General features: G+C 41.4%; 1 long non-coding RNA gene and 8 other non-coding genes across 10 annotated transcripts in view; 2 read left to right on the top strand and 7 right to left on the bottom strand.

Moving 5' to 3' along the window:
• Positions 1–23,631, top strand: part of LOC137491172 (uncharacterized) — a 122,382-nt gene that overhangs the window by 60,245 nt on the left and 38,506 nt on the right. The gene's annotated exons all lie outside the window — the stretch shown is intronic.
• trnal-cag (transfer RNA leucine (anticodon CAG)) lies at positions 420–502 on the bottom strand. Its single transcript has one exon. It is a non-coding gene; the product is annotated as a tRNA-Leu (tRNA).
• Positions 1,452–1,524, top strand: trnam-cau (transfer RNA methionine (anticodon CAU)). Its single transcript has one exon. It is a non-coding gene; the product is annotated as a tRNA-Met (tRNA).
• trnat-ugu (transfer RNA threonine (anticodon UGU)) lies at positions 15,388–15,461 on the bottom strand. Its single transcript has one exon. It is a non-coding gene; the product is annotated as a tRNA-Thr (tRNA).
• Positions 16,989–17,062, bottom strand: trnat-ugu (transfer RNA threonine (anticodon UGU)). The gene has a single exon. It is a non-coding gene; the product is annotated as a tRNA-Thr (tRNA).
• trnar-ucu (transfer RNA arginine (anticodon UCU)) lies at positions 17,810–17,898 on the bottom strand. Its single transcript is given in 2 exon segments — positions 17,810–17,845; positions 17,862–17,898. It is a non-coding gene; the product is annotated as a tRNA-Arg (tRNA).
• trnat-agu (transfer RNA threonine (anticodon AGU)) lies at positions 18,332–18,405 on the bottom strand. The gene has a single exon. It is a non-coding gene; the product is annotated as a tRNA-Thr (tRNA).
• Positions 18,592–18,665, bottom strand: trnat-ugu (transfer RNA threonine (anticodon UGU)). Its single transcript has one exon. It is a non-coding gene; the product is annotated as a tRNA-Thr (tRNA).
• trnat-ugu (transfer RNA threonine (anticodon UGU)) lies at positions 19,587–19,660 on the bottom strand. Its single transcript has one exon. It is a non-coding gene; the product is annotated as a tRNA-Thr (tRNA).

The raw sequence follows: 23,631 nt of genomic DNA, 5'->3' as shown, positions 1-23,631 counted from the left end.
CATTGTCGCTTGACGTTCGGCGTGGATCTGTCAAATGTCATGAATTAACGTTGTGCGAGGATTTGACGAAAAGTCCTGCGAATCCCATTGCCTTAAAAATCAACGGCATCCCAGGACATTCCACTACATGGCATTCTAAGACAGTACTTTTGATCCCCTTTTGGTTCACTTGCATTAAAGCCCTCGTCCATTGTTTTGTTCCCATGCTTTTTCGAGTTTTTGTGGACAATACCTTGATCGCAAACGCCTTAAAACCAACAGTCTAAAGAGCCCATTAAGGCTGCCAGGGACACTGCTAGGGTGCATAAACTTTGACGCAAAGAGATTGATGCGGTGCTTTGTCAGAGTTACTGTATCACTCTGACAAGGTGGCAGAGAGTTAAAGACTTTAGCCTGAACGCGTAGCTAAAGATTAGGTTTGTCAGAAGTGGGATTCAAACCCACACCTCCAGGGGAGACTGCGACCTGAACGCAGCGCCTTAGACTGCTCGGCCATCCTGACATCCCTGCTCAACCTGAGCTGTCTTCTAGCATCCACACCGAAGCACCGTGACATGGAAGCTGGTGTTTCACAGTTTGCCCAAGTCCATCAGTCTGCCTCATTGGCGCAGTAGGCAGCGCGTCAGTCTCATAATCTGAAGGTCGTGAGTTTGAGCCTTACACGGGGCAAGGTGTTAGCTTTTGGCACTTGGAAGCGCTTAGATGACTGGGCAGCATTTTTTATTCCCTTCCGTGTGGATCATGCTTCCCCAGGGCAAAAAAAGCTACAGCTCTTCTGGAGGCCTGGCTGTGTGAAGTTCCAAGAACATTTCCTGAGTCTGAAGCAATGATGGTAAGATGCTCCCATTCCTATCACGTTGTCGCTTGACGTTCGGCGTGGATCTGTCAAATGTCATGAATTAACGTTGTGCGAGGATTTGACGAAAAGTCCTGCGAATCCCATTGCCTTAAAAATCAACGGCATCCCAGGACATTCCACTACATGGCATTCCAAGACAGTACTTTTGATCCCCTTTTGGCTCACTTGCATTAAAGGCCTCGTCCATTGTTTTGTTTACATGTTTTCCCGAGTTTTTGTGGATAATACCTTGATCGCAAACGCCTTAAAACCTACAGTCTAAAGAGCCCATTAAGGCTGCCAGGGACACTGCTAGGCTGCATAAACTTTGGCGCAAAGAGATTGATGCGGTGCTTTGTCAGTGTTACTGTATCACTCTGACAAGGTGGCAGAGAGTTAAAGACTTTAGCCTGAACGCGTAGCTAAAGATTAGGTTTGTCAGAAGTGGGATTCAAACCCATGCCTCCAGGTGAAACTGCAACCTGAACGCAGCGCCTTAGACCGCTTGGCCATCCTGACATCTCTTCTTACCCCGAGCTGTCTCCTAGTATCCACACCGAAGCACCGTGACATGGAAGCTGGTGTTTCACAGTTTGCCCAGGTCCATCAGTCTGCCTCGTTGGCGCAGTAGGCAGCGCGTCAGTCTCATAATCTGAAGGTCGTGAGTTCGAGCCTCACATGGGGCAAGGTGCTACTTTTTGGCACTTGGAAGCACTTAGATGACTGGGCAGCATTTTTTATTCCCCTCCGTGTGGATCATGCTTCCCCGGGGCAAAAAAAGCTACAGCTCCTCTGGAGGCCTGGCGGTGTGAAGTTCCAAGAACATTTCCTGAGTCTGAAGCAATGATGGTAAGATGCTCCCTTTCCTATCACATTGTCACTTGACGTTCGGCGTGGATCTGTCAAATGTCATGAATTAACGTTGTGCGAGGATTTGACGAAAAGTCCTGCGAATACCATTGCCTTAAAAATCAACGGCATCCCAGGACATTCCACTACATGGCATTCTAAGACAGTACTTTTGATCCCCTTTTGGTTCACTTGCATTAAAGCCCTCGTCCATTGTTTTGTTCACATGCTTTTCCGAGTTTTTGTGGACAAAACCTTGATCGCAAACGCCTTAAAACCTACAGTCTAAAGAGCCCATTAAGGCTGCCAGGGACACTGCTAGGGTGCATAAACTTTGGCGCAAAGAGATTGATGCGGTGCTTTGTCAGTGTTACTGTATCACTCTGACAAGGTGGCAGAGAGTTAAAGACTTTAGCCTGAACGCAAAGCCAAAGATTCGGTTTGTCGGAAGTGGGATTTGAACCCACGCCTCCAGGGGAGACTGCGACCTGAACGCAGCGCCTTAGACCGTTGGCCATCCTGACATCCCTGCTTATCCTGCGCTGTCTCCTAGTATCCACACCGAAGCACCGTGACATGGAAGCTGGTGTTTCACAGTTTGCCCAAGTCCATCAGTCTGCCTCATTGGCGCAGTAGGCAGCGCGTCAGTCTCATAATCTGAAGGTCGTGAGTTTGAGCCTTACACGGGGCAAGGTGTTACCTTTTGGCACTTGGAAGCGCTTAGATGACTGGGCAGCATTTTTTATTCCCTTCCGTGTAGATCATGCTTCCCCAGGGCAAAAAAAGCTACAGCTCCTCTGGAGGCCTGGCTGTGTGAAGTTCCAAGAACATTTCCTGAGTCTGAAGCAATGATGGTAAGATGCTCCCATTCCTATCACGTTGTCGCTTGACGTTCGGCGTGGATCTGTCAAATGTCATGAATTAACGTTGTGCGAGGATTTGACGAAAAGTCCTGCGAATCCCATTGCCTTAAAAATCAACGGCATCCCAGGACATTCCACTACATGGCATTCTAAGACAGTACTTTTGATCCCCTTTTGGTTCACTTGCATTAAAACCCTCGTCCATTGTTTTGTTCCCATGCTTTTTCGAGTTTTTGTGGACAATACCTTGATCGCAAACGCCTTAAAACCTACAGTCTAAAGAGCCCATTAAGGCTGCCAGGGACACTGCTAGGGTGCATAAAGTTTGGCGCAAAGAGATTGATGCGGTGCTTTGTCAGAGTTACTGTATCACTCTGACAAGATGGCAGAGAGTTAAAGACTTTAGCCTGAATGCGTAGCTAAAGATTAGGTTTGTCAGAAGTGGGATTCAAACCCACGCCTCCAGGGGAGACTGCGACCTGAACGCTGCGCCTTAGACTGCTCGGCCATCCTGACATCACTGCTCAACCTGAGCTGTCTTCTAGCATCCACACCGAAGCACCTTGACATGGAAGCTGGTGTTTCACAGTTTGCCCAAGTCCGTCAGTCTGCCTCATTGACGCAGTAGGCAGCGCGTCAGTCTCATAATCTGAAGGTCGTGAGTTTGAGCCTTACACGGGGCAAGGTGTTACCTTTTGGCACTTGGAAGCGCTTAGATGACTGGGCAGCATTTTTTATTCCCTTCTGTGTGGATCATGCTTCCCCGGGGCAAAAAAGCTACAGCTCCTCTGGAGGCCTGGCGGTGTGAAGTTCCAAGAACATTTCCTGAGTCTGAAGCAATGATGGTAAGATGCTCCCATTCCTATCACGTTGTCGCTTGACGTTCGGCGTGGATCTGTCAAATGTCATAAATTAACGTTGTGCGAGGATTTGACGAAAAGTCCTGCGAATCCCATTGCATTAAAAATCAACGGCATCCCAGGACATTCTACTACATGGCATTCCAAGACAGTACTTTTGATCCCCTTTTGGTTCACTTGCATTAAAGGCCTCGTCCATTGTTTTGTTTACATGTTTTCCCGAGTTTTTGTGGACAATACCTTGATCGCAAACGCCTTAAAACCTACAGTCTAAAGAGCCCATTAAGGCTGCCAGGGACACTGCTAGGCTGCATAAACTTTGGCGCAAAGAGATTGATGCGGTGCTTTGTCAGTGTTACTGTATCACTCTGACAAGGTGGCAGAGAGTTAAAGACTTTAGCCTGAACGCGTAGCTAAAGACTAGGTTTGTCAGAAGTGGGATTCAAACCCACACCTCCATGGGAGACTGCGACCTGAACGCAGCGCCTTAGACTGCTCAGCCATCCTGACATCCCTGCTCAACCTGAGCTGTCTTCTTGCATCCACACCGAAGCACCGTGACATGAAAGCTGGTCTTTCACAGTTTGCCCAGGTCCAACAGTCTGCCTCGTTGGCGCATTAGGCAGCGCGTCAGTCTCATAATCCGAAGGTTGTGAGTTCAAGCCTCACACGGGGCAAGGTGCTACTTTTTGGCACTTGGAAGCGCTTAGATGACTGGGCAGCATTTTTTATTCCCTTCCGTGTGGATCATGCTTCCCCGGGGCAAAAAAAGCTACAGCTCCTCTGGAGGCCTGGCGGTGTGAAGTTCCAAGAACATTTCCTGAGTCTGAAGCAATGATGGTAAGATGCTCCCTTTCCTATCACGTTGTCACTTGACGTTCGGCGTGGATCTGTCAAATGTCATAAATTAACGTTGTGCGAGGATTTGACAAAAAGTCCTGCGAATCCCATTGCCTTAGATATTAACGGCATCCCAGGACATTCCACTACATGGCATTCCAAGACAGTACTTTTGATCCCCTTTTGGTTCACTTGCATTAAAGCCCTCGTCCATTGTTTTGTTCACATGCTTTTCCGAGTTTTTGTAGACAATACCTTGATCGCAAACGCCTTAAAACCTACAGTCTAAAGAGCCCATTAAGGCTGCCAGGGACACTGCTAGGCTGCATAAACTTTGGCGCAAAGAGATTGATGCGGTGCTTTGTCAGTGTTACTGTATCACTCTGACAAGGTGGCAGAGAGTTAAAGACTTTAGCCTGAACTCATAGCCAAAGATTAGGTTTGTCGAAAGTGAGATTCGAACCCACACCTCCAGGGGAGACTGCGACCTGTATGCAGCGCCTTAGACCACTTGGTCATCCTGACATCTCTGCTTATCCCGGGCTGTCTCCTAGTATCCACACCGAAGCACCGTGACATGGAAGCTGGTATTTCACAGTTTGCCCAGGTCCATCAGTCTGCCTCGTTGGCGCCGTAGGCAGCGCGTCAGTCTCATAATCTGCAGGTTGTGAGTTTGAAAAGTCCTGCGAATCCCATTGCCTTAAAAATCAACGGCATCCCAGGACATTCTACTACATGGCATTCCAAGACAGTTCTTTTGATCCCCTTTCGGTGCACTTACATTGTTGGAATATCTAGCCAATTCCATGCGTGTTCAATAAGAAAAGGTCTGGAGAGGGTTTTCTTCAATGCCAAAAATAGTAATTTATTAGATACAAATGAATAATTCAATGACAGAGCTCTGGGTTACATTACCCCAATGCAATACAAAAATTACATTCAAGAGGTTCGCAACTAACATATATTTCCTCACTCCAGCATATATACACAACTGACCTTAAAAGGTGGAGTTTTGGTTTAACGTCACTTATCAGTCATTCTGCAGTCCCTTGGCCCTTTGTGACCCCTGGACATTACTTCCTCTTTCTGCAACCTTTCTCTGCATACCAGAACTGAACACTTCCGTGCATCGTTAATATATTTCACACTTCTACAAGCATCATGACAACTTGTGACATGTCTAGACTTCTGGAACAAACCTAAATTTATTCTTATTCTGCTGTTTTCACTTGTCAGCAGTTCTTCTAAAAAGTATGCAGCACAGTAAAAAAGAGGAAGTTTGTCTGGTCAAGATGTTTTATAATACAATAGAAAAGATTGATTAATCTGTTGTTAGTCTAAACATTTTCCTAATAAAAAACACAAAAGTAATGAAAATAAATTCTTTTTCTCCAACAATTCCCCTTTTCTGCTCCTCTCTGGAGCAGACAAAAACAAAAACAGATAATCAAATCCCCACAAAAAATTCCAATTGTCATTACAACAGGCGTTTTCCTAAATCTTGGTTTTCCCTCTCATTCAAAATAATCATTAACATCATAGTGCTTATTCATTATGTTAGATAATGCCCAAAACCCCTTTTAACTCAATTTCTTTAACTTTTCTGGATTCAGTTTATAATTTCCACACTCTTGGTTCTCCTCTTCGGTGGTGCAGTCTCTTCCCTCTTAAAGTCACTCCGATATCTTGTCAGTCATTGTTCAGTCCTCCATTGGCCACACCTTAGACATACTTCCTCTTTTTCTACGAATTCTCTGCCCAACAACAAAGTATACATCTTTCTATGTTTTGTGTACAGTTTTAACACCTCTCTTCAGACAGGAAGTTTCTGCAGAGCTGAATTTAATTTTGGACCCGCATGTATCTACTTCTGCAAAAATGCTAATTAGTATGCACAGCACTCACCCACAACATTAAAAGTTCAGTTAATATATGACCCTTACATGACCAATACAAATAATTGTTTGATTAAAAGAAAAAGAGACAATAATAATAAAAAACTGATTGCTATTTTACAACACAACCTACCACAACTCTTAACCCAACCTCACAGTAACAAACCTCCATGTGGGTTTCATTGATTCAATGTCTTGTACATGGCACAGAATACAACCTATTGCAGTTTATTAAAATCACACCTACCCCAGCCCTAGGCCCAACCTCACAGTAACCTGCTATGTTTTATTCAATTTTACACCTACCCCAACCCTAAACACAACCTCAGAGTAACCAGTTTTAATTTTTTTTTATTTTTATGAATGTCTACTACAGCTACATCAATCGCAAACCCAGCCTACGTGTGGCATAACTGCCGACCCCTTAGAGGTCATCCAGCCAACTTGCAGTGTAATCTCCTCCACTTGTAGGTCTCTGAGCTGCAGCAACACCTAAGTGCTCTGACACAGAGACACAAAAGACTTTTAACCTCCTCTTGGAGAGGAGAGAGTCTCTGACCCTGGATCTCAGGTCTTCCATGGAGGGACTGTCAGGAATCCTGTAAGAACATCCCATCCACACAACCTCTTGCCATAAAAAAACAAAGCAGAATGTGTGGTGAAGGAACTCCGGGTTGACAGAGCCTTGTCCTTGCTTCAAGCAATGTGCTAACAAAGTGCTGAACAGAGTGGCACAAAGGATAGCGCTTATGACTATGGATCAGAAGTTTCTCGGTTATGGAAACCAAGAAACTGTGTATGAGAGAATGCGTAAGTGTATGAGTGGCACTTGTTCAAGCGGAGCAGGGACGTGCCAGCGATCAGAAAGAACTGGAGTTTGTGCCAAGACTGGGTTTTAAAAGTGGCAATTTCCATATGGTCTAGCAGTCAGGATTCCTGATTTTCACCCAGGTGACCCGGGTTCGACTCCCGGTATGGAAAGGCTTAAGTACTTTTGCTCTGTCCTTTTTGGCCAGCGGTCGGACTGCAGCTACCTTATAGGGTGTGGTTGTGGAACTGCTACGTAAGACTTCGATAGCTCAGTTGGTAGAGTGTGGGACTGTAGGACCAATTCTTAGCTCGCAGGTTCGATTCCAGCTCAAAGGATGTATTTTGTGCTCAGAGCCGCTTTCTTGCCTTTGCGAAACTACGACATTGGTAATAGGGAGTTGTTGGCTGTCAAACTCGCTTTGGAGGAGTGGCGTCATTGGTTGGAGGGTTCGGGGGTTCCCTTTATCGTTTGGACCGATCATAAGAACCTCGAATACATCAGGTCCGCCAAACGACTCAGCTCTAGGCAGGCTCGGTGGGCATTATTTTTCGGACGTTTCGACTTTACCATCTCTTATCGGCCGGGTTCCAAAAACATCAAGCCCGACGCGTTATCCCGTCTTTTTGATTCTTCCGAGCGCAATACGTCTCTTGAGCCCATCGTTCCCCAGAGGATTTGTATTTCTGCAGTGACATGGGAGATCGAGAGCAGGGTTCGCACAGCCTTGGACGGGGTAACGCCCCCGGTCGGATGCCCACCTAGTCGATTGTTTGTGCCGGAGGGGATTCGGTCTGACGTCATTCGATGGGGACATTCCTCCAAAGTGGCTTGTCATCCAGGGGTGAGTCGTACATTATTCTTAGTTAAACAGCGATTCTGGTGGCCAGCTATGGCACGGGACATACGCGAGTTTGTTTTGGCCTGTTCTATTTGTGCTGTTTCTAAGACTTTTAATCGCCCCCTGCTGGACTCCTTCAGCCGCTGTCAGTGCCTTCGAGACCCTGGTCGCACATTTCGCTAGATTTCGTTACCGGTCTCCCGCCATCTGGTGGCAATACGGCTGTTTTGACCGTTGTGGACCGGTTCTTGAAGGCTACTCATTTTATTCCTCTGCCCAAATTACCCTCAGCCAGAGAGACAGCGGATGCTGTCATTAATCACGTCTTTCGCATTCATGGCCTCCCGACGGATGTGGTTTCTGACAGGGGGCCTCAATTTGTCTCTAAATTTTGGAGAGAATTTTGTCATTTATAGGGAGCGACTGTAAGTCTTTCTTCTGGTTTTCATCCTCAGAGTAACGGACAAACCGAAAGAGCCAATCAAGATCTCGAGCGCATGTTACGTTGTTTGGTTTCCCAGAATCCCTCCTCTTGGAGTCAGCAGCTCCCATGGCTGGAGTACGCACACAATTCATTACCAGTATCGGCTACGGGCCTTTCTCCGTTTCAGTGTAGCTTAGGTTACCAGCCACCAGCTTTTCCCAGTCTGGAATCCGAAGTCGCGGTTCCCTCCGCCCACGCCTTTATCCAGAGGTGTCGACGCACTTGGAACAGGGCCAGACAGACCCTCCTCCAAGTGGGTGCGCGCACCAAGGCTAAAGCCGATCGCCACCGGTCGAAGCCTCCCGTTTACGTCGTTGGTCAAAAGTGTGGCTTTCAACTAAGAATATTCCCTTGCGTTCCGTATGTAGTAAACTTGCACCTAAATTTATTGGCCCATTCACTGTCATCAAGATCATTAGTCCGGTGGCAGTCCGCCTTAAACTTCCTCCAGCATACAGGAGAATACATCCCGTGTTTCACGTTTCTAAATTAAAGCCCGTTTTTCATGCGGCGATTAAACCGCCCACTCCGGTTCCCCCCTGCCGCGTCTCGTAGATGGGGAGACCGTTTATTCGGTTAAGCGCATTCTGGACTCGAGACGGAGGGGGCGAGGATTTCAGTACTTGGTGGACTGGGAAGGTTACGGTGCGGAGGAGAGAACTTGGGTGCCTGCAAAGGACATATTGGATCACTCTCTTATCGATGATTACAATCGCCAGGTAAGTGCTTCTGGGAGCACCAGGAGGTGCTCTTGAGAGAGGGGTAATGTCACGGTTGCAGGTTTGTGCGCTTTTCCGGAGTGTCTGTTTGATCACGTTGGTTTGTTTTTGTTCTCCTCGTGTATTTGTTTTGATCACGTGTGATGACGGCACTCAGCTGGCTTGATGAGCTCGCCAGCTGAGGCTCATATTCGGGTCTATATATGGGTCACGTTTTCTGTGTGTCTTTGTCAGTTCGTTATGTGTGCTTATGGTGTGCTGTTCTGTCTGTGTGCTTAGGATCTGAGGACTAATTTCTGGACCCTGTTTCCCGTCTGATTCCTGCCCGATCTCTCCTAGCACTAGCACCATTCATTACTTGATTTTTGTTTGACTTTGTCAATAAATATTATTTTGTTTAACTCGCACTTGGATCCCTCTGAACATTCATTTATTCATGACAAAATTATAAAAGGGCCTTGTAGATGGAGATTTCATCCAAGATGGAGTTCATTGGTACTCAAATTGATTTATTTTTTAAAACTAATCTGAAAGAAAAATCTGCATCTATAAGATGGGAAGCCTTTAAGGCTTATATAAGGGGCCAAATGATAAGCTACACATGCTCTGTCAATAGAAAAAGGAAAATGGAATTACAAAATTTAGAAGAAAGAATTCGGAAATTAGAAGAAGATATATATTCAGATTTGTCAAATTCCAACATACTTAAAGGGCCATGAAACCCCCTCGTTTCAGCAGGGTGTTTTCACACCTCTACTTTGGAAAAAGTCAGAAAAGCGGGCGTGTCCAGCTCTGTTTAGGGGGGAGTGTCGGAGGAACTAAAGTGGGATGGTGTGGGAGTGTCTATTTGGGCACGCGCGAGTTTCAGTCAAAATACACACACGAGAAAGTGATGGTGTATTTTTTACAGTCATTGTGTTTAACCTACATGGACATCTGTAGTTGAATTATTTGCCAGATTATTAAATGTTGGACTTTAACTGCAGTTTGGCTCTTTCATTCAGGGAATTCATTCATGCCCCTCGCGACAAACGCGATATTTGATTCGAGGATCTGCTCTAAGCGTGTATTTTTCATGCAATGTTTTATACCGCATGGCGAATGAGAGAAAAAAAAGCTCCGCAATTCCCGGAAACTTAGATGCACTCGGCAGGTAGCGTCAGAAAGCCGCGTGTGTTATTCCGGTCACAAAATGCGGTGCTAACAAGTTTGCACTCAGTGCAATAGTTAACTTAATTCGATACGAACAAACTGAATAAACAAAGAGCACTGGTCGCTCACTTACCAAATCTGTAGAGACAGGACAATCACCAGCAACTAGAGCCGCGTCTTTATGAAGAGAAGACTACAAGCAAATCCGGATTTCAGCGTTTGCAGATGAGAACAGCTCTCAGGTAAACAATAATCCTCCTTAGACACGTAAGTTATTGTTGTCGAGCGTCGCGTACACTGTTAATCCACACGTGAGTCTGAGCTCTCACAGAGAGAAAAGGAAAACGAAACTTAATGGCAGCAAACTATAAAAGCAACACTCCACGCTTGTTTTGCCAACACAACGTGGCGTCTCTGGTGTAAACAGTGACACTAATGAATATTAATGAAGTTGCAAAATAGAGCGCGCTGATTGGTTTGAACCAAGCCTTACTCATGCATTAATGCATCACACTGTAAGACGTAATAAGGCACACTCTGGCACAGACGCCCAGTCTGCACGCTGGAATAAAACGCTATTATGTCATGACCGTGACGCAGCTTCAAAAATTTGTTTCAAACCGGAAGTACGAATTTGCTTGAAATAACGCAAAAACAACCAATTTACACTTTTTTGTGAAATATAGGTGTCCTAATAGTGTTTTTAGCAGTGTGGGACACATATACGACTGTCAACAGCTCAAAAAATGTGTTTTGGTGTTTCGTTACCCTTTAAACAGGAACTGCTTATTCTAAGAGCAAAATATAATGAAATATCTGCAACAAAAGCTGAAGCCAGTTTAATCTGTCTTAAACAAACATTTTATGAGTATGGAGAAAAGGCAAGTAGACTTTTGTCTTGGCAGATAAAACAATTACAATCAAGTAAAGCTATACATAATATTTATACAACAGCTGGTAATCTGACTTCAGACCCAGATGAGATTAATGAAACTTTTTCCAAATTCTTCCAAATGCTATACAATACAGAATCATCAGAATGCAGCATGGACCAAACTTTATTTTTAGATGATCTTTTGATTCCTTCTATAAGCATTGAAGCCAAAAAAAGAACTGGAGGAACCTCTAACTAGTAAAGAAATTTTAAATGCTATTGTGAATATGAAAAGTGGTAAAACAGCTGGACTAGACGGGATACCAATTGATATATATAAAGCCTTTAAAGATAAATTAGCAGTTCCTTTGTTAGAAATGTATGAAGAGTCGATGTTGGAGGGCTGTCTTCCTCCTTCTCTAAGAGCTGCATTAATAACACTCATTCCTAAACCCCATAAACCCTTAGACAGATGTGAATCATATAGGCCAATTTCGTTAATGAACTCCGATGCCAAAATTATAGCCAAGATTTTAGCCCTTCGATTGGAAGCTCATCTACCGTCCCTAATAGGAATGGACCAAAATGGCTTTGTTCGAAACAGACAGGCCTTTCATAACATCAGGCGAGTACTAAATATCGTTCATGAGATGGATGGCTCTAAAGATACAGGTATTTTATCGTTAGATGCAGAAAAAGCATTGGACAGAGTCGAATGGTCCTATTTATTTGACATACTCAGCCGTTTTGGATGTGGACAGAATTTTAGCCAGTGGGTGAAGACCTTGTATCAAAGTCCAACTGCAGAAGTAATTACCAATAACTTAATCTCCAAACCATTTAATCTATATCGTGGCACACATCAAGGCTGTCCACTTTCTCCTTTATTATTTGTAATGACTTTGGAACCTTTGGCAATAGCAATTAGAACTCACCCATCTATAAAGGGAATTGAAATTGCAGGTGTAGAGCATCGGATATCTCTCTACGCAGACGATATTGTTTTATTTTTAACAAAACTTTAAGATTCAATACCAAATCTTAACAAATTGATTAATAAATTTGGAAAGTTTTCAGGTTACAAAGTTAACTATTCAAAGTCATCTATCCTCTTTCTTAATGAACAGAAGAGACAAAATCCAGTAATACAACACCCTTATGAAACTTCTGTAGACGGATTTAGATATTTGGGAATCAAAGTTACTCTACAAGTAAAAAATCTTATCTCAGCCAATTATACTCCTCTGATAACTCAGGTAAATGAAAGTTTGAACAGATGGATGTCTCTTCCTCTCACTATTGGAAGGGTGAATACCATTAAAATGAATATTCTCCCTAAATTTCTATATTTGTTTCAGTCAATCCCCCTGACCCCTCCTCCTTCCTTTTTCTCAAATATGAAAAAGGCATTTATTAAATTTATTTGGAATAATAGACGCTCAAGGCTTCGCTTATTACTCCTGTATCTTCCTTATGAACGAGGCGGGCTGCGACTCCTTAATCTTTTTTGGTATTTTAAGGCAGCTAAGCTAAGATCTGCATGTTATTGGTTTGCTGGCTCACCTAGCATTCCATGGATACAGATTGAAAAAAAATGTACAGGCAATTTGAGTCTTGACACATATTTATACTCTGATTCTTTAAAGAAACTCAAACAAAATACATCTAACCCATTTGTGAGAGCCACTATTTTATCATGGCATGAGTCACAGGTTGAGCTGGGAGAAACCCCGGTACTTTCTAAATTCTCTCCCATTTGGGGTAATGCATTATTCGTACCAGGGAAATCAGACACGGGTTTTAAGCTGTGGTTCCAGAAAGGCTTGCAAAAGATATCAGATCTTTATGAAGATAATATATTGATGTCCTTTGAAACCTTAAAGGAAAGATATAAAATTCCTCAGTCTCATTTTTTTAAGTATCTTCAGATCCGTAATTTTATAAGATCTAAAAATCATTCATATTAGTGTCCGAGCCTAAGTAGTTTAGAAGAAATTGCAGTTAAAGATCCCAGTGCCAAATACAAAATTTCTACACTATATAGCAAATTTGTTAATGCTTCCAAAGAATCTACAAATCATAAAAGACTGGCTTGGATTGAAGACTTTCAAATAGATATTACAGAAAATGAATGGGAAGAAAGTTGTCTTCAAGCGCAAACATTATCAATCAATACCCGTTTTAAATTAATCCAATATAATTGGGTAATGAGAACATATATAACACCAGAAATGCTAAATAAATTTAATAGAAATATTCTGGACATTTGTGGAAAATGTTTGACTTACAAGGGCACACTGTTCCATTTTGTTTGGCAATGTGAGCACTTGCAATTCTTTTGGAAAGAAATAATTGGTGTAATCTCTAAAACTATTGGTAAAGAGTTCCCTGTTTGCCCTAAAATCTGTATTGTTGGTCTTTTCCCACCTGCCTTATCGCTGAAGTCATATGAACAGAAGTTTATAAATCTGTGTCTATTACATGCGAAGCGCCTGATTGCCATTCACTGGAAAAGTACTCATGCTCCATCTTTGTCACTCTGGATTAAGGAAATGTCTTCCTGTATAGCAATGGAAAGGTTGACTTATTCAATCAAACAAAAAATGCACATATTCTACAAGATTTGGGACTTCTTCCTTCATTTTTTAAATAACAGTGCACTGACTGTTTAGTAATCCCAAACAATGTGACTGTTAAAATACACTGTGTTTGTAATGACTAACTTTAATATACTTTCACTGGAATGTATATGTTGAAATGTCAATTATTTAATGGTATTTATTTTTTATATATTTTTAATTTTTAACAAAATTGCCCTTTTTATTTTTATCTTTAAGTTTATTTTAGTTAATATTTATTTTCTATTTATTTGTTTTTGTGTTACTTTCCTCGCATGAGAATGCATTTTTTAAATTCTATTCCTTTCTTTTTTTAATTTTTTATTTTTATTTTGAACGTCGGGATGGGGCGGGAGTTTTTTGATTGGTATTTGGTTACTAATACAGTAAGAATGAAGAATGTATCACACCTTTCTGAAACAATAAAAGTGTTAAAAAAAAAAGAAAAAACAAGAAAGCCACTCTCCCATCATCTGAGGGAAAGGTGCAGTTTGGATTTGAACCTAGCACCTGCTGTTCCCATGACAGGTGCTCTGGCCAACTTAGTCTTAACACTAAAAGAAAAAACCTCTGGATACGATACTTCCAAACGCAGTTTCATCTAAGACAGTGTGGGGGAAGCTAAATTTACTGTGCTTTCTACTCAGTTACTTTGCACATGCATAAAGAGGCTCTTGTACGACAAATCCAAAAGGCGTGATCTCAACAATAGGTGGCAGTTACTTTTCCCCAAAACCACAGGTTGCCGACGAGTCATTCCTCAAGCCCACTAGGCCCTACACCGTTTTCTAATCTCCCTTATTTAAAACAGCTCAATTAAGTCATCGGCTTTATTGTAGAGTACCCCTAGTATCTGAGCCTGCACTGCGCAATGAAAGAAAGAAGCAAAACGGGATGGACAGATGCTTAAAATGTTAGAAACGCACCACACCTTAAGTCAGTGAAGAAAAAGGGCAAAGCTTGCGACTCTGGTGGGACTCGAACCCACAACCTTTGAATGGCTCAGCTCACAGCCTAAAAGTCCAATGCGCTATCCATTGCGCCACAGAGCCTAAGTGCTCTGCTTCCTCTAGAACTGCTGGACAGAAAGCACTTTTTAGTACTCTCTGGCCCATGAAAGAACAGCCAACTGCGGACAAGGCACTGCTGGAATTCAAAGCCAGGATCTCCTGTTTACTAGACAGGCACTTTGACCAACTAAGCCACAGCGCCAAATGACCTTGACACAGGCTAAATGTTTAATTCCAAAAAAAAATAAAAAAACTAACAACGGTAGCGCTGCATGCGGGAATGTCTGGACTTGAAATATTAAATTCCAATTGGTTAGGCATTACCACACTATGCTATATAAAGGCATCGTCCAAAGCCCTCTTGAACGAGCAGCGTTCTTAAGGATTTGAGTTTTGTTAAGAAACCGACTGCTAAACATCCCGCTGCGTAAACACTCGTTACTCTTAACAAAAAGCAAACACGAAACCTGTACATTAGGCACTGCTGGGATTTGAACCCAGTATCTCCCGTTTACTAGACAGGCGCTTTGACCAACTAATCCACAGCGCCAACGCTGAATAGGAGGCTAGACGTTTTTGCACACAGAGACTAAAAAAAGACACCAAGTCTTAAAATGTCAAGCAACGAGGTTGTTTAACTCTATTTGTCGCACTATTCATTACGCCTCAAAGCTATACAATTTTATAATTCATTCCGGTGAGCTCTATAAAACAAGCACACGCACCGCCTGGACTAAGGCGCTGCTGGGATTTGAGCCCAGGATCTCCTGTTTACAAGACAGGCGCTTTAACCAGTTAAGCCACAGCGCCACAGAAAATTATAGTAAGAGACATTTGCCCGATAACAAAAATCGAAGAAGAAAAAATAATACACAACAAAAACCAGCATGTCAGGATGCAGAAAATGTTGACAAGCCGGACGCGGTCTTTTAGAGTCTGGATGATCATGTCTCAAGCCTGACCATGTCATCCAAACCCAGAGTCAGCTCGGAAAATGGAAATCAGGACAAACATATGCTATCGGCCATTGAAAGAGTTTCAGATCAGAAAGCCACTCTCCCATCATCTGAGGGAAAGGTGCAGTTTGGATTTGAACCTAGCACCTGCTGTTCCCAAGACAGGTGCTCTGGCCAACTTAGTCTTAACACTAAAAGAAAAAACCTCTGGATACGATACTTCCAAACGCAGTTTCATCTAAGACAGTGTGGGGGAAGCTAAATTTACTGTGCTTTCTACTCAGTTACTTTGCACATGCATAAAGAGGCTCTTGTACGACAAATCCAAAAGGCGTGATCTCAACAATAGGTGGCAGTTACTTTTCCCCAAAACCACAGGTTGCCGACGAGTCATTCCTCAAGCCCACTAGGCCCTACACCGTTTTCTAATCTCCCTTATTTAAAACAGCTCAATTAAGTCATCGGCTTTATTGTAGAGTACCCCTAGTATCTGAGCCTGCACTGCGCAATGAAAGAAAGAAGCAAAACGGGATGGACAGATACCTAAAATGTTAGAAACGCACCACACCTTAAGTCAGTGAAGAAAAAGGGCAAAGCTTGCGACTCTGGTGAGACTAAACCCACAACCTTTGAATGGCTCAGCTCACAGCCTAGAAGTCCAATGCGCTATCCATTGCGCCACAGAGCCTAAGTGCTCTGCTTCCTCTAGAACTGTTGGACAGAAAGCACTTTTTAGTACTCTCTGGCCCATGAAAGAACAGCCAACTGCGGACAAGGCACTGCTGGAATTCAAAGCCAGGATCTCCTGTTTACTAGACAGGCACTTTGACCAACTAAGCCACAGCGCCAAACGACCTTGACACAGGCTAAATGTTTAATTCCAAAAAAAAAAAAAAAACTAACAACGGTAGCGCTGCATGCGGGAATGTCTGGACTTGAAATATTAAAGTCCAATTGGTTAGGCATTACCACACTATGCTATATAAAGGCATCGTCCAAAGCCCTCTTGAACGAGCAGCGTTCTTAAGGATTTGAGTTTTGTTAAGAAACCGACTGCTAAACATCCCGCTGCGTAAACACTCGTTACTCTTAACAAAAAGCAAACACAAAACCTGTACATTAGGCACTGCTGGGATTTGAACCCAGTATCTCCTGTTTACTAGACAGGCGCTTTGACCAACTAATCCACAGCGCCAACGCTGAATAGGAGGTAAGACGTTTTTGCACACAGAGACTAAAAAAAGACACCAAGTCTTAAAATGTCAAGCAAAGAGGTTGTTTAACTCTATTTGTCGCACTATTCATTACGCCTCAAAGCTATACAATTTTATAATTCATTCCGGTGAGCTCTATAAAACAAGCACACGCACCACCTGGACTAAGGCGCTGCTGGGATTTGAGCCCAGGATCTCCTGTTTACAAGACAGGTGCTTTGACCAGCTAAGCCACAGTGCCACAGAAACTCACAGTAAGAGACATTTGCCCGATAACAAAAATCGAAGAAGAAAAAATAATACACAACAAAAACCAGCATGTCAGGATGCAGAAAATGCTGACAAGCCGGAAGAGGGTCTTTTAGAGTCTGGATGATCATGTCTCAAGCCTGACCATGTCATCCAAACCCAGAGTCAGCTCGGAAAATGGAAATCAGGACAAACATATGCTATCGGCCATTGAAAGAGTTTCAGATCAGAAAGCCACTCTCCCATCATCTGAGGGAAAGGTGCAGTTTGGATTTGAACCTTGCACCTGCTGTTCCCAAGACAGGTGCTCTGGCCAACTTAGTCTTAACACTAAAAGAAAAAACCTCTGGATACGATACTTCCAAACGCAGTTTCATCTAAGACAGTGTGGGGGAAGCTAAATTTACTGTGCTTTCTACTCAGTTACTTTGCACATGCATAAAGAGGCTCTTGTACGACAAATCCAAAAGGCGTGATCTCAACAATAGGTGGCAGTTACTTTTCCCCAAAACCACAGGTTGCCGACGAGTCATTCCTCAAGCCCACTAGGCCCTACACCGTTTTCTAATCTCCCTTATTTAAAACAGCTCAATTAAGTCATCGGCTTGATTGTAGAGTACCCCTAGTATCTGAGCCTGCACTGAGCAATGAAAGAAAGAAGCAAAACGGGATGGACAGATGCCAAAAATGTTAGAAACGCACCACACCTTAAGTCAGTGAAGAAAAAGGGCAGAGCTTGTGACTCTGGTGGAACTCGAACCCACAACCTTTGAATGGCTCAGCTCACAGCCTAGAAGTCCAATGCGCTATCCATTGCGCCACAGAGCCTAAGTGCTCTGCTTCTTCTAGAACTGTTGGACAGAAAGCACTTTTTAGTACTCTCTGGCCCATGAAAGAACAGCCAACTGCGGACAAGGCACTGCTGGAATTCAAAGCCAGAATATCCTGTTTACTAGACAGGCACTTTGACCAACTAAGCCACAGCGCCAAACGACCTTGACACAGGCTAAATGTTTAATTCCAAAAAATAAAAAAAAACTAACAACGGTAGCACTGCATGCGGGAATGTCTGGACTTGAAATATTAAAGTCCAATTGGTTAGGCATTACCACACTATGCTATATAAAGGCATCGTCCAAAGCCCTCTTGAACGAGCAGCGTTCTTAAGGATTTGAGTTTTGTTAAGAAACCGACTGCTAAACATCCCGCTGCGTAAACACTCATTACTCTTAACAAAAAGCAAACACGAAGCCTGTGCATTAGGCACTGCTGGGATTTGAACCCAGGATCTCCTGTTTACTAGACAGGCGCTTTGACCAACTAAGCCACAGCGCCAACGCTGAATAGGAGGCAAGATGTTTTTGCACACAGAGACTAAAAAAAGACACCAAGTCTTAAAATGTCAAGCAAAGAGGTTGTTTAACTCTATTTGTCGCACTATTCATTACGCCTCAAAGCTATACAATTTTATAATTCATTCCGGTGAGCTCTATAAAACAAGCACACGCACCACCTGGACTAAGGGGCTGCTAGGGTTTGAGCCCAGGATCTCCTGTTTACAAGACAGGCGCTTTGACCAGCTAAGCCACAGCGCCACAGAAATTCATAGTAAGAGACATTTGCCCGATAACAAAAATCGAAGAAGAAAAAATAATACACAACAAAAACCAGCATGTCAGGATGCAGAAAATGCTGACAAGCCGGACGCGGTCTTTTAGAGTCTGGATGATCATGTCTCAAGCCTGACCATGTCATCCAAACCCAGAGTCAGCTCGGAAAATGGAAATCAGGACAAACATATGCTATCGGCCATTGAAAGAGTTTCAGATCAGAAAGCCACTCTCCCATCATCTGAGGGAAAGGTGCAGTTTGGATTTGAACCTAGCACTTGCTGTTCCCAAGACAGGTGCTCTGGCCAACTTAGTCTTAACACTAAAAGAAAAAACCTCTGGATACGATACTTCCAAACGCAGTTTCATCTAAGACAGTGGGGGGGAAGCAAAATATACTGTGCTTTCTACTCAGTTACTTTGCACATGCATAAAGAGGCTCTTGTACGACAAATCCAAAGGGCGTGATCTCAACAATAGGTGGCAGTTACTTTTCCCCAAAACCACAGGTTGCCGACGAGTCATTCCTCAAGCCCACTAGACCCTACACCGTTTTCTAATCTCCCTCATTTAAAACAGCTCAATTAAGTCATCGGCTTGATTGTAGAGTACCCCTAGTATCTGACCCTGCACTGCGCAATGAAAGAAAGAAGCAAAACGGGATGGACAGATGCCTAAAATGTTAGAAACGCACCACACCTTAAGTCAGTGAAGAAAAAGGGCAAAGCTGGCGACTCAGGTGGTATTTGAACCCACAACCTTTGAATAGCTCAGCTCACAGCCTAGAAGTCCAATGCGCTATCCATTGCACCACAGAGCCTAAATGCTCTGCTTCCTCTAGAACTGTTGGACATAAAGCACTTTTTAGTACTCTCTGGCCCATGAAAAAACAGCCAACTGCGGACAAGGCACAGCTGGAATTCAAAGCCAGGATCTCCTGTTTACAAGACAGGCGCTTTGACCAGCTAAGCCACAGCGCCACAGAAATTCACAATAAGAGACATTTGCCCGATAACAAAAATCGAAGAAGAAAAAATAATACACAACAAAAACCAGCATGTCAGGATGCAGAAAATGCTGACAAGCCGGACGCGGTCTTTTAGAGTCTGGATGATCATGTCTCAAGCCTGACCATGTCATCCAAACTGTTGGAATATCTATCTCTATTCCATGCGTGTTCAAGAGAAAAGGTCAGGAGAGGTTTTTCTTCAATATCAAAAATATTAGTAATTTATTAGATACAAATGAATAGTTCGATGACAGAGCTCTGGGTTACGTTACCCCAATGCAATACAAGAATTACATTCAAGAGGTTCGCCACTGACTTACATTTCCTGACTCCAGTATATATATACACAACTGATCTTAACAGGTGGAGTTTTGGTTTAACGTCACTTATCAGTCATTCTGCAGTCCCTTGGCTCTTTGCAACCCCTGGACATTACTTCCTCTTTCTGCAACCTTTCTCTGCATACCAGAACTAAACACTTCCGTGCATCTTTAATAAATTTCACAACTTCTACAAGCATCAGGACAACTTGTGACATGTCTAGACTATAGTTCTGGAACAAAGGCCCCCACCCTCAATTTATTCTTATTCTGCTTATCCACTTGTCAGCAGTTCTTCTAAAAAGTATGCAGCACAGTAAAAAAGAGGAAGTTTGTCTGGTCAAGATGTTTTATAATACAAAAGAGAAAGATTGATTAATCTGTTGTTAGTCTAAACATTTTTCTAATAAAAAAAGAATAAAAAGAATAAAAATAAAAATAAATTCCTTTTCTCCAACAATTCCCCTTTTCCCACCTCTGGAGCAGACAAAAACAAAAGCAGATAATCAAATCCCCACAAAAATGTCCAATTGTCATTACTGCAGGCCTTTGCCTAAATCCCTGTTTTACCTCTTATTCAAAACAATCTTTAACATCCTAGTGCTTCTTCATTATGTTAAATGATGCCCAAAAACCCTTTTAACTCAATTTCTTTAACTTTTCTGGATTCAGTTTATAATTTTCACACTCTTGGTTCTCCTCTTCGGTGGTGCAGTCTCTTCCCTCTTGAAGTCACTCCGATATCTTCTTTTGCTAAGGATTATACCTGCTATATTCAGGCTTATTAATCCCAACACTCTTATTAACTTCCAATTATCCCATAATAAAAATTTTCCATTCTCATACACTTTATCAATAAAGGTAATTAATTTTTTCTTCTTCTTCCCCACCAAAATTAAAATAAGAATGAGAATAATAAAAATGTAAATAAAATTTAAAAACTCCAACATTTAAAAAATAAAATCTGATCAAAAGGAAATGCACTCCCATTGAAAATCCCACAGTATGAATAAAATCTAAGATCAACACTTGTGAAAATATGATTGGAATTAGAAATTCAAAATTCTAACAACATAATTCAAATCAGCAATTCACTAATACAAATTATAATCTCCCTGCTTAGTTCAGACTGAATTTCAACATTTTTAAGTCATTATTGAACCAAAATTACAATTGAGATGTAGGATGAAAAATCAACAGCTTCAAAGTAGGATTAAACTAACCAATTATTAAAATGAAAAGTTCAGAACTAAATCATAACAAGGTTATTAAACTAACAACTCAGACTTGTCACCAAATTTTAAAACCAAAATTCAAACATATTTAAACTAGAGATTTTTTCTCTCAATGTCTTAAAATAGGAAAATCAATAACACAACAATGTGATTAAAAGAAAATAAAAATCTTAAGAATCTCTGCAAACAAAAGGTTCAAAAACAACAATGGCTTAAAATAAAAATCTTAAAATGTCTTCAAATTAAAGATTTAAAAACAACAATGGCTCAAACTAAAATAATCTTAAAAAATGTGTTCAAATAAAAGAATTTTAAAATCGTCTTCAAATAAAAGAATCTTAAACTCATAAGAATGTGTTTAAAATAAAATTATCTTAAAAATGTCTTAAAATGAAAGATTCAAAAAGCATCTTAAAATAAAAGATTTTTGCATTGAAAATGAAAAATATAAAAGCATTGAATGTCTTAAAATAAAAGATTATGAAAAAACATACAAATGTCTTAAAATAATAGAACATTAGAAAGGTATTAAAATAAAAGATAAAAAGCATAAAAATTTCCTAAAATAAATTATAATAAAAAAAACATTAAGAATGTCTTCCCATAAAAGATAAAAAAATAATATGTCTAAAATAAAAGAATAAAAATAATTCAAAAAATTCCAAAAAACTAACGTGTGTAAAATAAAATAATTTTAAAATGTAATTGTGTTTCATTTTATTTTTTCTCAATTTTCTCCAATCTAATTGGTCCAATTCATTCATTCATTCATTCATTCATTCATTTTCTTTAAGGCTTAGTTCCTTTATTAATCTGGGGTCCCCACCGTCAGTAAAATGAACCGCCAACTTTTCCAACATATGTTTTACACAGCGGATGCCCTTCCAGCTGCAACCCATCTCCGGGAAACGTCCATACACACTTAATCACACACTTTCTGTCAGATTGTCATATGCTAGTAAATCAGTCTTATTTTCTCTTTCTATTCTAGAATTTAACATGGTTTTTGGTTCCCCTTTTTGTGTTGGCCTGTATCTAATATACAGTTGGCCTCATGCATTGGTGGTGCAGCGTGTTCAGCTCCTACACCAATACATGCTTACACACTCCAATTAGATATCAGATATCCCCTTTTTGTGTTTTATCCCCCTTTCGGTCTGGGCCTAGCTCCAGGCCGTTTTTACACCCCTATGTTAACTTTCAAGTTACTCCGGCCAGCCTCACACCTTCAGCAACCTGTTTAGAAAAGTCTGAAGTAAAGTTGTTAATTTGTCAAATTCTAATCTCTACATAAGTAAGCTACTGCACGTCCAAGCTGCACCAGGTCCCCAAAACTGCAGTCCTGTAAACAATGCAAAAGTAATTAATTCCATTGTTTTGTTCCACAACAAACTAATACCCCTCAACATGATTTTTATCCAATTCAGTTTGGTCTGTGCACAGATTTTTGCCAATTGTGTTTAAATTTGTATCAATTTTTTCTACCTTTCCCTGTAATTATTAGTCTTACACCATCCCTAAATTCATGCTTCCGGCCCATTACTTGCTGCAATTTAAAATATTCATTATTTCAGTGTTTATCATTATCCAATCTAATTCTTATTCAACATCTATTTGTTTCTAAATCGTCTTTCATTAAACACTTCATCACTGTCTGACTGTCCTCTTTGCTTGCTGGCCACTCCTCTAGCCATTCACTATAGCTGTCAATCATGACTAGCAGATATATTTTTATTCACCTGTTCTCCCTTATCTAGATAATCAATTATAACCTCACCCTCATTCTTCTCTTGCAGTTTCTGATATCTCTAAATATAATTAAAGTCTATAATTCATATTAGTCTTATTACCATGTGTTATACATTCACCAGTTTACAGTTATTTGAAATGGCTTATTTATTTAGTGATCTGACTTTTCCTAATATTGAGGCGTGTCATCTAATCACCTATAATTTTTACTTCCTTTAAATCTATTTCCATGGAAATGTCATAACACCTATTTCATTTTAATCAATTAGGTGTCTATTCTTTTTCTGAGAGTAAAATTTCATCAACATGCTTAATCATCACCACTCTCTCTGATAATTCAAAAATCTATCACTTTACATTTTTTCATCAGTATGACCATATTTCTGCATACACTATTAACCTCAGCTTTAAAATCTATTCTCCTTAATTGCTTCTAAATCATAAATTAAACACAATCTTCCTTTGTTTGTTGCTTTCTTGTAAAATTGTATTAAAATTAAATTAGTCACATCTATGTTTGTAACTCAGATAAAATTTAGCTTAAATAAAATTTCTAAAACAGATTCCCTAAGACCTTGTCTAGGTGTTTCTCTTAATTGCTCAACGACATACAACCTCTTCACTACGCTGACTAATTT

The sequence above is a fragment of the Danio rerio genome, chromosome 4 (genome assembly GCF_049306965.1).
Source record: "Danio rerio strain Tuebingen ecotype United States chromosome 4, GRCz12tu, whole genome shotgun sequence".
Taxonomy (NCBI): Eukaryota; Metazoa; Chordata; class Actinopteri; order Cypriniformes; family Danionidae; genus Danio; species Danio rerio.
Note: the sequence above shows the minus strand (reverse complement) of the source record. Positions and strands in the feature narration are given on the sequence as shown.